This window comes from Elephas maximus, chromosome 19 (assembly GCF_024166365.1).
Source record: "Elephas maximus indicus isolate mEleMax1 chromosome 19, mEleMax1 primary haplotype, whole genome shotgun sequence".
NCBI lineage: Eukaryota > Metazoa > Chordata > Mammalia > Proboscidea > Elephantidae > Elephas > Elephas maximus.
Window position 1 is genome coordinate 20,973,702 of NC_064837.1, and position 16,216 is coordinate 20,989,917.

A 16,216-nucleotide genomic window follows, 5' to 3' on the forward strand; every position below is an offset into this window, starting at 1 on the left:
ACAGGGGGATGCTTGACATCAGCCTGTGAACAGGGCAGTCTACCCAGGACTCGCAGGACGGGGCTAGGACCTGATGAAGGGTCGTGACCAAGTTCCCAGACCTGGAGTCAGAAAGCCCTGGCTTAGAATCCAGGCCTGGCCACTGAGTAGCCGAGTCACCTCGAGCAAGTCACATCACCAGTCTGTGGCTCAGTATCCTCAGCTGCAAAATGGTTAACGCACTGTAATTCCTGCCTTATGCTGCCGCGTAAAGATCAAATGAGATGATGCCTTTAAAGAACTTGGCACAGGGTTCTGATACCTAGAAACAGTCCATAAAGGGAGGCTATTCGATGGCAGCTGGTTTTTTTGTTATGTTTTGTTTGTTTTTATTGTTACTGCAAGGAGCCCTGGTTGCACAATTGTTAAGTACTTGGCTGCTAGCCAAAAGGTCAGCAGTTCAAATCCATCCAGTGGCTCCACAGGAGAGAGACCTGGCGATTTGCTCCTGTAAAGATTACAGGCTAGGAAACTCTATGGGGCAGTCCTACCCTGTCACATACAGTCGCTGTGAGTTGGAAATTGACTCAATGGTACCCATCAACAGTTACCACACGGCATCCTAAAGAGACCACAAGGAGACAAGAGCTCTCTCCTCTCTATGCTATTGTTGTTAGCCCCCAACTCATGGGGATACCAGGCGCAATGGATCGAAACGCTGCCTAGCCCGGTGCCATCACCATGATTAGTTGTGGATCGGACCACTGTGATCCACGGGGTTTTCACTGGCTGATTTTCAGAAGTAGATCGACGGGCGTTTCTTCCTAGTCCATCTTAGTCTTGGAAACGCCGCTGAAACCTGTTCAGCATCATAGCAACACACAAGCCCTCACTGATACATGGGTGGTAGCGATCTATCTGCAAAAAAAAAAAAAGAAACCAAACCTGTTGCTGTTGAGTTAGTTCTGAAGCACAGCGACCCTATACAGAGTAGAACTGCCCCACAGGGTTTCCAAGGAGCAGCTGCAGGATCCGAAGTGCTGACTTTTTGGTTAGCAGCTGAGCTCTTAACCCCTGTACCACCAGGGCTCCAATCTATCTGTAGTCAGCCTAAAACCTAACAAGGTGGTATAAAAGCATGCAGGGACAGTCACAAGCATATACTTGCTGTGCCACACAAACCAGCACCACAGACATGATCGGAGTCCTCACACAGGCTCGGAGGACTGACCACAGGGAGCACTCTGGGGTCTGCGAGGGAGGAGCGGGGGGCTGAGGCTGCAGCAGGAGAAGAGGACAGAGAACTGCCACTGAGTGGGCATGGCTTTTCTGCAGCCTCCACCCGACTGCCTGGGGAGGTTCCAATACCTCCTCTGAGGGGGGCAGTGCTCCCTCCTCATAGTCCCTGGAGGAAGTAGACCTCAACACTACCTACCAGCATGTTACAGAGTGTGGGCTAGCATAAAAAATACGACACAGAGCACTCCCATCAACCACACACCCCAAACAAAGGCCTCAAATGAAAAATCAAGGAAAACCCCAGCCCAGATTCTAGTTTCCTTTGGGCTTTCCTCCCCCTGCCCTTCTTCTCCTCCAGCCAGGGTTACCCCACCTCAACCTCAGCCACACTCAGCCACAGGGTTAGCCTTTGGGGACGCTTGTCTCCGAGAGCAGCCAGTTCCCTCCCCCTCGCACTCTCAGACATCCTTTCTCCCAGAGTTGCCCAGCGCCTGAATTTTATATGGGCCAATGAAAGCCCGAGCCATTTAATATTTATAGATTCCAAATCATTCAGTCGGTAATTTGCTCCACTGACATTTTATTTCTCTGTGGGGGGGACGCTGCAGTACTAGAAATATGGCTCTGGTGTCTGGTAACCTGCCGTGGCAGCCAGCACAGCGAGTATGGCCGTTGTGGGACGGTCTTCAAAAGGAATAACGAGTCCATTATGTTCACACCTATTAGGAGAGGTGGCCTGATGTGTGAGGAAACTGGTCCAGAGAGAATAGGTTCCCGAGGACTGCGTGTCCACCCTATCACGCACAAACATGAGCAGCTGAGACTGCTGGTGGGCTGAGGGAGGGGGGCGTTTTAACACACACTCAGCGCGGAACAGGGGCTTGTGAGAAGTTACCTATGCACTGGGTGGACAGGAGATTCCAGACGTTTCGAGCCTTGTCCTAACAGCTGCACTTTATCCTTGGGAGGCCTGGGGCCCACGTCAAGGGTGTCCCCATCCCTGTGGCTGGGAACCTGGGCTTCAGTCCCAACCTGAAGGGGGCCCGTCTCAGGACCAGCCAGCTGGGGATGAGCCCCTTTACATGGCGATGCCCCATCGGAGAAAAGCTTTGGCAAAGTTCTTTAATCAGAGAGTTGGTGTGTTTCTGAAATTGGACAATTACAGCTGTTAAGTTAAACCAGAGAATGCCCACTGCTATGATGAGACACACCGGCAGGCCTGTTTAGAGCCAGGACCTTGGATGGGAAGTTAGTCCATGGGGGACAGGTAGGCACAGAGAGTACACAGAAGGAAAAGGAAAACGTGAAGGCAAAGAATCCCAATTCCTGGTTTGATGCCTCAGCTTCTCTGAGAGACTACTCTCAGCGGCCTTCTTTGGTACCACGGCTACAGCCTCTTTCAAGTTCATACCTGTGAGGAGCCCCCAGCTCGCTGCTGAAGTCATCAGCTGTGTCCACCAAGGAACAAGCTGCTCTCTGCCTCAGGTCTTCGCCACGGCTACTCGAAAGCAATGCCCCCTCTTTAGTTGGTACACTGAGCACCAAAGCCCAGTGTCTAAGAGCCCAAGACAACCAGGTACACAGGGACATAGCCATGTTGGCACGTGACTATGGTGCATAAACCGCGTAAAATAACCACATCAGACTCCTACCCAGTGACATTTAAAAAAAAATTACAATGGTACTTTATTTTAAATCGTCACAAGATTTGACACTTAAAAAAAAAAAAGATACCACTAATAAATAACAAAAGTGGAAATGCTTATCAGAGTTACAACAGACACAATGTTTAGCTGAGAGTCACTTCAGAATAAGGCTCTGAAGATACCAGACAAACCAATACCTATTTGGAATACAATGTGCAACCTCCTGTCTGGGTTCACAGGAGAGGCACTGGTTCTACGCGGTCAGGCTTCTGGTCATAAAACCAGTTTGGGCACGGCTGTGCTTCAGACTAAATTCTCTCTAGTTGTAAGAGTCTACACAAGGTATTCTGGAATGTCCCCTGGAAAAAAATTAAAATTTGAAGACTTCTTTCTATAATTACCAGTAGCCAACATAGTCTTCCAGAAAACGGCAGGACTAAATTTAACAGGATGCTGGTATACATATCTGATGTATTCAGGTTTACTGTATGTCTGACAAGTCTCACTCCTCCCGTACAATGGGGTGTGCAGGTTCTGGAGTAGTTTCAATTTGTTCAAATGAGCACAGGTTTCTGGACAGTACGGGCTGTAACCCTCAATTAACTCTTCACAGGGAATGCTTAAGCCATCAGAACTAAACCAGTAGGTTTTGTATTCAAATACTTTCCCCTACTAGTAACACTTTAGTCACTAAAAACAAAACGTGTTACCTACCTTGTAGAGGTACTATACATAAGAATAAACTGACAAACAGAACAAAAACAAATTATGAAAAATGCTAATCCCCTCAATGTGTCCTTGCCCATCCTTTGTGTTGACTTCATACCTTCCACCCACCCACCCCCATCCAAAAAGGTTCAAATCATGCCCCAAAGTGACCTATTCCTGAATTCCTTTCAAAGGGACAGGTTGCTTTGTAGTGTGGAAGCTACTCAGATCTATATACTCTCGGACAGTACACTTGTCATCTTGGCTGTCAAATTTGGAAATCTGCTCAAGTTCAGATTCCCTTTAAGACTTTTCCCAATAAACAATTTGTGACCCCTAGACTCAAAGACGGTACAAGTGACAACAGGCTAATACATGAAACCACCTTCTTTTAGATTAAATAAAAGCCCCAGCATTCTCTATGGCTAAAAACTCAATCTGAATTATTTGTGTCTGGCATGGTATAAATATGTTTTTAAGTTCACTTCGCTGGACTTCATTAACCGCTTCAGGTTCTGCAGAACTCTTCTGAACTTTTGTCACAGCCAAGTTTATCCCATGGGTTAATCCCACTTGGGGGGTTATATTAGCAACCTGGACCATGGAACTCCTGAGCTTTGCAAAGGGGCAAACTGCTGCGCTGCTACTGCCTTCTGAAGGAGAAGGAGTTACATGAAGCCCTGTTTCAAGTTCAAAGCACAGTGGATCCAGAGCCTGGGGTCTTCTGAGATATGACTGAATGTACTAATTTAACTGCTTGAAACTGTGGACCTTTTGCTGAAAAAGACACGTCTAACTGAGATGGTCAAGAAGGTGTCTGCTCCATTACTTCTGGTTGGGCTTCTTCGTTAGAAGCTTGATTCGTCGCTTGATTTCCATCCTCAGTAGCATGCTGAGAAACAGACCTGGTTACAGATGGCTGGGTCATTTTATTTTGTGCATCTCTGTGGCAATACATATCCACAGGCTTGGCAAAGCCAGTCAATATGTGTATGTATGGTCAGCAGAAGGACTTTCTTTCAAAGAAGACTTATGGCCTTTTCCAAGCCGACTTCCATGAGTGGCAGTACTCTCTGAGTGAACACGAATACTAATATCAGTGCTGCTTATAGACTGGGATCGACTGCCTAACCAAAGCGCTGAAGCGATAATACCACAACTGGGAAGAACTTAGTCTACTGGCCCTACATTCTCTAAGGAATTAGCCAGCTGCCTGTCTTCATCAGACTTGGAATTTGTTAGGAATTCATCGGAGTGGTACGAGTCATTATCGAAGACATCTCCCCATCAGACTCTGCCTGGTCTTTACTATCCATCACGCCCCTATTTTCCATGGTTTCAAGACTATACTATCTGATTTCCAAGGATTTACTTTTAAGTTTGGTTTTAGAAAGTTAACTTTCATTTCAGGTTTTGTAAAGTTTCCTAGCTTTCGTAGATTGCCAATATTTACACTGGATCTTGTCTGTTTTACTTTTTGATTCAGAGACGAAAATTTGCTCATCAAAAAATTCCTTCCTTGGGCCAAAGAGCCTTCGTTTCGAGATCTGATATCGATGATGTCTTCATGAGGTTTACTGCTCTTCCTTTCAAGTTGTTTTTCAACTCTAGGTACGGCCAATCCCATGGCCTGCTTGGCGACCTGCGGCATCTCTGCACTGCACTCAAGGGCATCTTTTCCATCCTCTTCTGGCTTGTGTGTCACAGCTCTCAGTGTGTGGACAGAGCCACTTTTCTTTGCACTGGAGCGCAACCACATGCAGGGGACCTTTGGCTTACCAAAAAGAGTGGGTTCAGGTCCCATTTCTATTCTTTCCAGGTCTTCCAGACTTAGTCGTTGATGTTGGTTTACTTGATCAACTTCATCACTGTCACAGGCCACGTAGTAGGCAAGTCAGAAGGCAGTAACAGCACATCCGTGTCTCTGTGAGGAGCACCAATGACGGAGCACCCTGAAAACTGTTGCTTGAGCCAGGCCACCATAAAAATTACGTCAGGACACATCTCTTGGTAGGAAATAATTAAATTCTACTAATTACAATGTTACTTTCACAAAACTAAACTTCCTATTTTGGCATGAATATTTACATCAGTCAAAAACATTAAGTCCCTAACAAAACGCACTGGGCACATTAACAGGTGGTTGCAAAAGGTCAGCCCCCTTCCCCCCATCTTTACTGAAGTTTTAGCTGCAATAAATACTGATGTCCCCCCCCCATCCACCCTTTCCCTTTTTAAAGTTTTTTAATATGAATAAGAAAAGAAAAGAAAGACAACCCTTTGAGCCCTCCCACGCCCCCATGCCTGCAGCTCGGAGAAGCTGCTCTGCTGGATGAGATTTTGGAAGTGGAGTAATTTACAGGAAAAACATAGCGCCACAGGAACTTTGACTGAAAGTCCTGCAAAAGGGAGGAAAATCTTGAAAGTCATCGCCAGCACGCCTGGGCTTGGGCTAGGCAGGATGCGGGGCTGCCCGCAGAGACCTGTGGGAGTGTGGCATCTCGTCAGGCTGTTGGTCTGTCTGTCTGTCGATCTGTTGAAGCTCAGTCTGGAAGCCGCCCACACCCTGCCTCACGCCTGCAGCGAATGTGGCGAATGCGGCAACTGCAACATGGTGGTGCCAAGTCACGCCCAGGGCACACACATCAGTGACATTTTGAGCATTCATCTTTTCTAGATTTTGAGAGAAAGGGTGAAAGGGATTCTTGGGCACTGCTGTGGCCTGGCCCAGCTCCCCAGGACAGGGAACCAGACAGAATTTGGAGCTGTGGGGGGGTCCATGTCCACTGTGTCAAGGCCCCTCCCCATCACCTGATCATGGGCAAGCTTGGCCCTGGAGCCCTAAGTGAATGCCTCCCTCCAGTGATGAACCAGGGGGCCAAAACAAGGAAATCGGCATCCACCGTGGTGGAGCTGCTCAGTGCCAGCACAGCATGGATGCTGTCTCATGCAATCCTCATAACACATGGCTGTGGGAAGTACGATTCTCCTCATTTTACAGATGAAGTCACTGAGGCTCCGAGGTAAAGTGACCTACCCAAGGTCACCCAGCCAGTAGGTGGTCAGCTGGGACAAGAACCCTCGGCCTGCCTATGGTAAATGCTGCTGCTCTTTCTACCAGCCACCGGCTTTGTTGGGGACTCTCTTAACCAGGGTGAGGGAAGGCCCACTTACAGCAGCTTCCTGCACCCTCAGCTCCCTCTTCTCTCTTTCCCCAAAGCTATGGGGCAGAAGGCTGAGACTACAATCACCCCTTCTCTCCTCCCCACTCCCCACGGTGCATTCCCTTCTCCCCACCACCCTGAAGAAGGTTTTCTAAAGGAGACTTCTATCAGGAAAAGACGGCCAAGCTGCTAATGGGAAACTGGAAGAGAATGGAAAATGTCTAATAGATGCCTTTATACAAAGTAACTTCCACACCAGCAAGGAGCTTCTCTGGAGGGAATGAAAAAGGAGCAGCTCATCTCTGCCTGGCTTGAACTCGTCTTTGGTTTTCTGAGCTTGGATGACTGGGAGGGGGGATACAGTTAGAATTCTAAGGAAGGCCCAGGCAAATCACTTAACTTCTTTGAGTCTCAGTTCCCAAACAGCTGTAAAACAGGGATAATAATGGTTTCCTACCCCTGGTGGCGTAGTGGTTAAGAACTTGGCAGCTAACCAAAAGGTCAGCAGTTCAAATCTACCAGCTGTTCCTTGGAAACCCTATGGGATGGTTCTACTTTGTCCCATAGGGTTGCTATGGGTCAGAATTGACTTGACAGCACCTAACAACAATAATCTTCTATGGTTTTTGTGAGGAGTAAACAAGATAATAAATGTAAAATGCTTCTTAGCAGAGTGTCTGGTATATAGTAACCACACCCAAAATTAAACCCGTTGCCATAGAGTTGATTCCGACTCATGGTGACCCCAGGAGTTTCGGGGTAGAACTGTACTCCATGGTGATTTCAATGGGTGGCACGAGTAGTTTGCAATTGGCTGCTAACCTAAAGGTTGGTGGTTCAAACCCACCTAGTGGCTCCATGGAAAAAAGCCCTGTCGAAATGCTTCTGTAAAGGTTACACACAAGAAAACCCTATGAAGAGTTCTACTCTGTAACACATGGCATTCCTGTGAGTTGAAATTGACTTGGTGGCAATGAGTTTGGTTTGTTTTTAATCTTATGGAACCAGATTGTCAAGCCTTTATCCCACAGCTCCACTAGATGGATTGAAACCACCTACCTTTTTGGTAACCATCTGTACCACCCAGGGACCTTAGTATATCATTAAGTACTCCATAAATATTATTATTTTTGTCGTCACCAAGTTGATTATTTGGCTCATCAGAAGGCAGCAGTAACAACGGCTGATGCCTTGCTCTGGAAGGACAAACAGAAACCCCCGCATTAGATGGAAGAAGCTAGCTAAGGAAACAGAACACAAAGACAATGTCAGTGTCACAGGGAGGGGTCTATGGACTTGCAGCAACAGTGTACCGTCCACAGTGTGGGCCTGGCACTCCTTTATTGCACCACCTCAGCCTTGACTGCTGGGCTTGGAACATATACTCTTTGTTCTAAAGGGGGCTTCAGCTCTAAATCCTGTCTGGTTCCCTGCCCTGAAGAGCTGGGTCAGGCCATAAGCAATGCCCGAGAATCCCCTTCACCTTTTCTCTCAAAACCTAGAGAAGAAGAAATAAGCTCCAAACAGCTCCAAACTGCTTCCTCCTGGGAGGAGCCTACTTAGGAGTATTTAAATTCATCTCAAAGCCATGCAGACTGAGACTGTCCGCATCACAGTTTGGTTGCTTTTCCACGGTCAAGGAGGCAGAGAGTTTTGAAGCAGGTGGAAGGCCTGGGGCAGAAAGGTACAAGCCTTCCAGGACCCTGGGGAGAGAGGGAAGGAGGGGCTGGCCAGGGTTGTAACCCAGATGGTTCTTTCTATATCTAGACTGCAGTGTGACCTAAGGATGCTGGGAATAATTACCCAAGAGAGCTGAGAGTTGGGAGGAGACATGGGAGGAAAGGCAGATCTTAGGACAGAAAGAGGGGCAGGAAGGAATATTATGCAATCATGAAAACGGTCACTATGAAGGTGTAGCAACATGGAAAATGTTTGCAATATATTGTTAAGTAGCAAACGCAGAATACATAGTGCTACGTATATAATATTTTGCTGAAGATCATTCAAAAATGGCTGCAGCAGTATATTGACAGGGAACTGCCAGAAATTCAGGCCAGTTTCAGAAGAGGACATGGAACCAGGTATATCATTGCTGATGTCAGATGGATCCTGGCTGAAAGCAGAGAATACCAGAAGGATGTTTACCTGTGTTTTATTGACTATGCACAGGCATTCGACTGTGTGGATCATAACAAATTATGGATAACATTGCGAAGAATGGGAATTCCAGAACACTTAATTGTGAGGAACCTTTACATAGATCAAGAGGTGGTTGTTCGGACACAACAAGGGGATACTGATTGGTTTAAAGTCAGGAAAGGTATGCGTCAGGGTTGTATTCTTTCACCATACCTATTCATTCTGTGTGCTGAGCAAATAATCCGAGAAGCTGGACTATATGAAGAAGAATGGGGCATCAAGATTGGAGCAAGACTCATTAACAACCTGCGTTATGCAGATGACACAACCTTGCTTGCTGAAAGTGAAGAGGACCTGAAGCACTTACTAATGAAGATCAAACACCACAGCTTTCAGTATGGATTACACTTCAACATAAAGAAAACAAACATCCTCACAACTGGACCAATTAGCAACATCATGATAAATGGAGAAAAGATTGAAGTTGTCAAGGATTTCATTTTACTTGGATCTACAATCAACAGCCATGGAAGCAGCAGCCAAGAAATCAAGAGATGCATTGCGTTGGGTAAATCTGCCGCACAAAAAAACCCCAGTAAGGACCTCTTTAAAGTGTTGAAGAGTAAAGACGTCACCTTGAAGACTGAGGTGTGCCTGACCCAAGCCATAGTATTTTCAATCTCATCATATGCATGTGAAAGCTGGACAATGAATAAGGAAGACTGAAGAAGAATTGATGCTTTTGAATTGTGGTGTTGGCGAAGAATATTGAATATACCTTGCACTGCCAAAAGAACGAACAAATCTGTCTTAGAAGAAGTACAGCCAGAATTCTCCTTAGAGGCAAGGATGGAAGACTATGTCTTACATACTTTGGACATGTTGTCAGGAGGGATCAGTCCCTGGAGAAGGACATCATGCTTGGCAGAGTACAGGGTCAGTGGAAAAGAGGAAGACCCTCAACGAGGTGGATTGATACAGTGGCTGCAACAATGAGCTCAAGCATAACAACAATTTTAAGGATGGCTCAGGACCGGGCAGTGTTTCGTTCTGTTGTGCACAGGGTTACTATGTGTCAGAACCGGCTCGACGGCACCTAACAATAACATGTATGTAACACAGGGTTGCTATGAGTCGGAAATCGACTTGACAGCAATGGGTTTTTTTTTTTTTTCTTCTTCTGGTGGTGCAGTAGTTAAGCACTTGGCTGCTAACCAAAAGGTCAGCAGTTTAAACCCACCAGCTGCTCCATGGGAGAAAGATGTGGCAGCCCGGCAGATTACAGCTTTGGAAACCCTATGGGGCAGTTCTACTCTGTCCTATAAAGGTGCTATGAGTCAGAATCTACTCTGGGCAATAGATTTTTGGGTATATATACAATGACTATGTAGCCCTGGTGGTACAGTGGTTAAGCACTCAGCTGCTAAGTGAAAGGTCAGGGGTTTGAACCTACCAGTGGCTCTGCATGAGAAAGATGTGGCAGTCTGCTTCCATAAAGATTTACAGCCTTGGAAACCCTATGGGGCAATTCTACTCCGTCTTACAGGGTCGCTATGAGTTGGGACTGACTGGATGGCAACGGGTTTGTTTTTTTAATGCAACGATTACAACTACATGAAAGTATGTATACGTGTGGACAGAGACCAAAGGGACTCAGAAAAGTAAAAACGGTTGTGCTGGTAAGGCAGGAATGTGGGTGAGACATATGTGTCTGTTTTCTTAAGTGACATTACAATACATGTATTAACGTCAAACAAAGAATCAAGCAAGAACTGAGGGGCAGTAGGGGTAGGGCAGGGATGACAAACAGGAATCATGACTTGGCTAAATCGACTGCTGGGTTCTGTTCATGGGATCCTCTTCTTACTCCCCCAAAATGTACCCTTGCTTAGAGAGCTGAGGGTGGGAAGAAGGCAGATGGTTTGGGTGGTGAAGTTCAGAGAAACCCAAAGGAAAAATGGGATGGGCCTGGCTGACGTGAACTTGGCCAGAAAGATATGCAGATTTGTGCATGTGTCTAGAGATGTGAACGAAGACAGTTATGACAAAGTTCTTGTAATATGGAAAAACCAGAAACCAACGAAGTGTCCATCCACAGTGGAACAGATAAACTGTGGTCCAGTCATACAATAAAACACTTTTTGGCACTGAAAACAAAGCAACTAGACATCAATATCAACGTGGACAAATCTTGAAAACATACCGTTAAGTCAAAAAGCACATTGCAGAGTGATATTACAGCAGGTCAGCATTTAAGCATGTGTCTAAAAAATACACAGAGCAATACTCTCTATTACTATACAGAGCAATGTTCTATATGACCACACAGAGCGACGCTCTATACGACCGCAGAGAGCAACGCTCTATACGACCGCACAGAGCAACGCTCTATACGACCGCAGAGAGCAACGCTCTATACGACCGCAGAGAGCAACGCTCTATACGACCGCACAGAGCAACGCTCTATACGACCGCAGAGAGCAACGCTCTATACGACCGCAGAGAGCAACGCTCTATACGACCGCACAGAGCAACGCTCTATACGACCGCAGAGAGCAACGCTCTATACGACCGCAGAGAGCAACGCTCTATACGACCGCACAGGGCAACGCTCTATACGACCGCAGAGAGCAACGCTCTATACGACCGCACAGGGCAACGCTCTATACGACCGCACAGGGCAACGCTCTATACGACCGCAGAGAGCAACGCTCTATACGACCGCAGAGAGCAACGCTCTATACGACCGCAGAGAGCAACGCTCTATACGACCGCAGAGAGCAACGCTCTATACGACCGCACAGGGCAACGCTCTATACGACCGCACAGGGCAACGCTCTATACGACCGCACAGGGCAACGCTCTATACGACCGCAGAGAGCAACGCTCTATACGACCGCAGAGAGCAACGCTCTATACGACCGCAGAGAGCAACGCTCTATACGACCGCAGAGAGCAACGCTCTATACGACCGCACAGAGCAACGCTCTATACGACCGCAGAGAGCAACGCTCTATACGACCGCACAGGGCAACGCTCTATACGACCGCAGAGAGCAACGCTCTATACGACCGCACAGGGCAACGCTCTATACGACCGCACAGGGCAACGCTCTATACGACCGCAGAGAGCAACGCTCTATACGACCGCAGAGAGCAACGCTCTATACGACCGCACAGAGCAACGCTCTATACGACCGCACAGGGCAACGCTCTATACGACCGCACAGGGCAACGCTCTATACGACCGCAGAGAGCAACGCTCTATACGACCGCACAGAGCAACGCTCTATACGACCGCACAGAGCAACGCTCTATACGACCGCACAGAGCAACGCTCTATACGACCGCACAGAGCAACGCTCTATACGACCGCAGAGAGCAACGCTCTATACGACCGCACAGAGCAACGCTCTATACGACCGCACAGGGCAACGCTCTATACGACCGCAGAGAGCAACGCTCTATACGACCGCACAGAGCAACGCTCTATACGACCGCAGAGAGCAACGCTCTATACGACCGCAGAGAGCAACGCTCTATACGACCGCACAGGGCAACGCTCTATACGACCGCACAGGGCAACGCTCTATACGACCGCAGAGAGCAACGCTCTATACGACCGCACAGAGCAACGCTCTATACGACCGCACAGAGCAACGCTCTATACGACCGCAGAGAGCAACGCTCTATACGACCGCACAGAGCAACGCTCTATACGACCGCACAGAGCAACGCTCTATACGACCGCACAGAGCAACGCTCTATACGACCGCACAGAGCAACGCTCTATACGACCGCACAGGGCAACGCTCTATACGACCGCACAGGGCAACGCTCTATACGACCGCAGAGAGCAACGCTCTATACGACCGCAGAGAGCAACGCTCTATACGACCGCACAGAGCAACGCTCTATACGACCGCAGAGAGCAACGCTCTATACGACCGCACAGAGCAACGCTCTATACGACCGCACAGAGCAACGCTCTATACGACCGCACAGAGCAACGCTCTATACGACCGCACAGAGCAACGCTCTATACGACCGCACAGGGCAACGCTCTATACGACCGCAGAGAGCAACGCTCTATACGACCGCACAGAGCAACGCTCTATACGACCGCACAGAGCAACGCTCTATACGACCGCAGAGAGCAACGCTCTATACGACCGCACAGAGCAACGCTCTATACGACCGCACAGAGCAACGCTCTATACGACCGCACAGAGCAACGCTCTATACGACCGCACAGAGCAACGCTCTATACGACCGCAGAGAGCAACGCTCTATACGACCGCACAGAGCAACGCTCTATACGACCGCACAGAGCAACGCTCTATACGACCGCACAGGGCAACGCTCTATACGACCGCACAGGGCAACGCTCTATACGACCGCACAGAGCAACGCTCTATACGACCGCACAGAGCAACGCTCTATACGACCGCACAGAGCAACGCTCTATACGACCGCACAGAGCAACGCTCTATACGACCGCACAGAGCAACGCTCTATACGACCGCACAGGGCAACGCTCTATACGACCGCACAGGGCAACGCTCTATACGACCGCAGAGAGCAACGCTCTATACGACCGCACAGAGCAACGCTCTATACGACCGCACAGAGCAACGCTCTATACGACCGCACAGAGCAACGCTCTATACGACCGCACAGGGCAACGCTCTATACGACCGCAGAGAGCAACGCTCTATACGACCGCACAGAGCAACGCTCTATACGACCGCACAGAGCAACGCTCTATACGACCGCACAGAGCAACGCTCTATACGACCGCACAGAGCAACGCTCTATACGACCGCAGAGAGCAACGCTCTATACGACCGCAGAGAGCAACGCTCTATACGACCGCACAGAGCAACGCTCTATACGACCGCAGAGAGCAACGCTCTATACGACCGCACAGAGCAACGCTCTATACGACCGCAGAGAGCAACGCTCTATACGACCGCACAGAGCAACGCTCTATACGACCGCAGAGAGCAACGCTCTATACGACCGCACAGAGCAACGCTCTATACGACCGCAGAGAGCAACGCTCTATACGACCGCAGAGAGCAACGCTCTATACGACCGCAGAGAGCAACGCTCTATACGACCGCAGAGAGCAACGCTCTATACGACCGCAGAGAGCAACGCTCTATACGACCGCAGAGAGCAACGCTCTATACGACCGCACAGAGCAACGCTCTATACGACCGCACAGAGCAACGCTCTATACGACCGCAGAGAGCAACGCTCTATACGACCGCAGAGAGCAACGCTCTATACGACCGCAGAGAGCAACGCTCTATACGACCGCAGAGAGCAACGCTCTATACGACCGCACAGAGCAACGCTCTATACGACCGCAGAGAGCAACGCTCTATACGACCGCAGAGAGCAACGCTCTATACGACCGCACAGAGCAACGCTCTATACGACCGCAGAGAGCAACGCTCTATACGACCGCACAGAGCAACGCTCTATACGACCGCACAGAGCAACGCTCTATACGACCGCAGAGAGCAACGCTCTATACGACCGCACAGAGCAACGCTCTATACGACCGCAGAGAGCAACGCTCTATACGACCGCACAGAGCAACGCTCTATACGACCGCAGAGAGCAACGCTCTATACGACCGCACAGAGCAACGCTCTATACGACCGCAGAGAGCAACGCTCTATACGACCGCACAGAGCAACGCTCTATACGACCGCACAGGGCAACGCTCTATACGACCGCAGAGAGCAACGCTCTATACGACCGCAGAGAGCAACGCTCTATACGACCGCACAGAGCAACGCTCTATACGACCGCACAGGGCAACGCTCTATACGACCGCACAGGGCAACGCTCTATACGACCGCAGAGAGCAACGCTCTATACGACCGCACAGAGCAACGCTCTATACGACCGCACAGGGCAGTACTCCATATGACCGCACAGGGCAGTGCTCTATACGACCGCACAGGGCAACGCTCTATACGACCGCACAGGGCAACGCTCTATACGACCGCACAGAGCAACGCTCTATACGACCGCAGAGAGCAACGCTCTATACGACCGCACAGGGCAACGCTCTATACGACCGCAGAGAGCAACGCTCTATACGACCGCACAGGGCAACGCTCTATACGACCGCAGAGAGCAACGCTCTATATGACCGCACAGGGCAGTGCTCCATATGACCGCACAGGGCAGTGCTCCATATGACCGCACAGGGCAGTGCTCCATATGACCGCACAGGGCAGTGCTCCATATGACCGCACAGGGCAGTGCTCCATATGACCGCACAGGGCAGTGCTCCATATGACCGCACAGGGCAGTGCTCCATATGACCGCACAGGGCAGTGCTCTATATGACCGCACAGGGCAGTGCTCTATATGACCGCACAGGGCAGTGCTCTATATGACCGCACAGGGCAGTGCTCTATATGACCACTCAGGGCAATACTCTATCTGGCTACACAGGGCAATGCTCTATATGACCACACAGAGCAATACTCTATATGGCTACACAGAGCAATACTCTATATGGCTACACAGAGCAACAATCTATGCGACCACACGGAGCAACACTCTATACGACCACACGGAGCAACGCTCTATACGACCACACATAGCAACGCTCTATACGACCATGTGGAGCAACGCTCTGTACGACCACACAGGGCGGTATTCTATAGGACCACACAGGGCAATGCTCTATATGACCACGCAGAGCAATACTCTATACGACCACGCAGAGCAATACTCTGTATGAGCACACAGGGCAATACTCTGTATGAGCACACAGGGCAATGCTCTGTATGAGCACACAGGGCAATGCTCTGTATGAGCACACAGGGCAATGCTCTGTATGAGCACACAGGGCAATGCTCTGTATGAGCACACAGGGCAATGCTCTGTATGAGCACACAGGGCAATGCTCTGTATGACCACACAGGGCAATGCTCTGTATGACCACACAGGGCAATGCTCTGTATGAGCACACAGGGCAATGCTCTGTATCAGCACATAGGGCAATGCTCTGTATCAGCACACAGGGCAATGCTCTGTATCAGCACACAGGGCAATGCTCTGTATGAGCACACAGGGCAATGCTCTGTATGAGCACACAGGGCAATGCTCTGTATGAGCACACAGGGCAATGCTCTGTATGAGCACACAGGGCAATGCTCTGTATGAGCACACAGGGCAATGCTCTGTATGAGCACACAGGGCAATGCTCTGTATGACCACACAGGGCAATGCTCTGTATGACCACACAGGGCAATGCTCTGTATGACCACACAGGGCAATGCTCTGTATGACCACACAGGGCAATGCTCTG

The 16,216-nt window shown here is 49.2% G+C and overlaps 1 protein-coding gene and 1 pseudogene across 1 annotated transcript in view; both read right to left on the bottom strand.

Moving 5' to 3' along the window:
• Nucleotides 1-16,216, bottom strand: part of NXN (nucleoredoxin) — a 204,370-nt gene that overhangs the window by 12,272 nt on the left and 175,882 nt on the right. The window lies entirely within an intron of this gene.
• Nucleotides 5-5,708, bottom strand: LOC126062451 (phosphatidylinositide phosphatase SAC2-like; annotated as a pseudogene).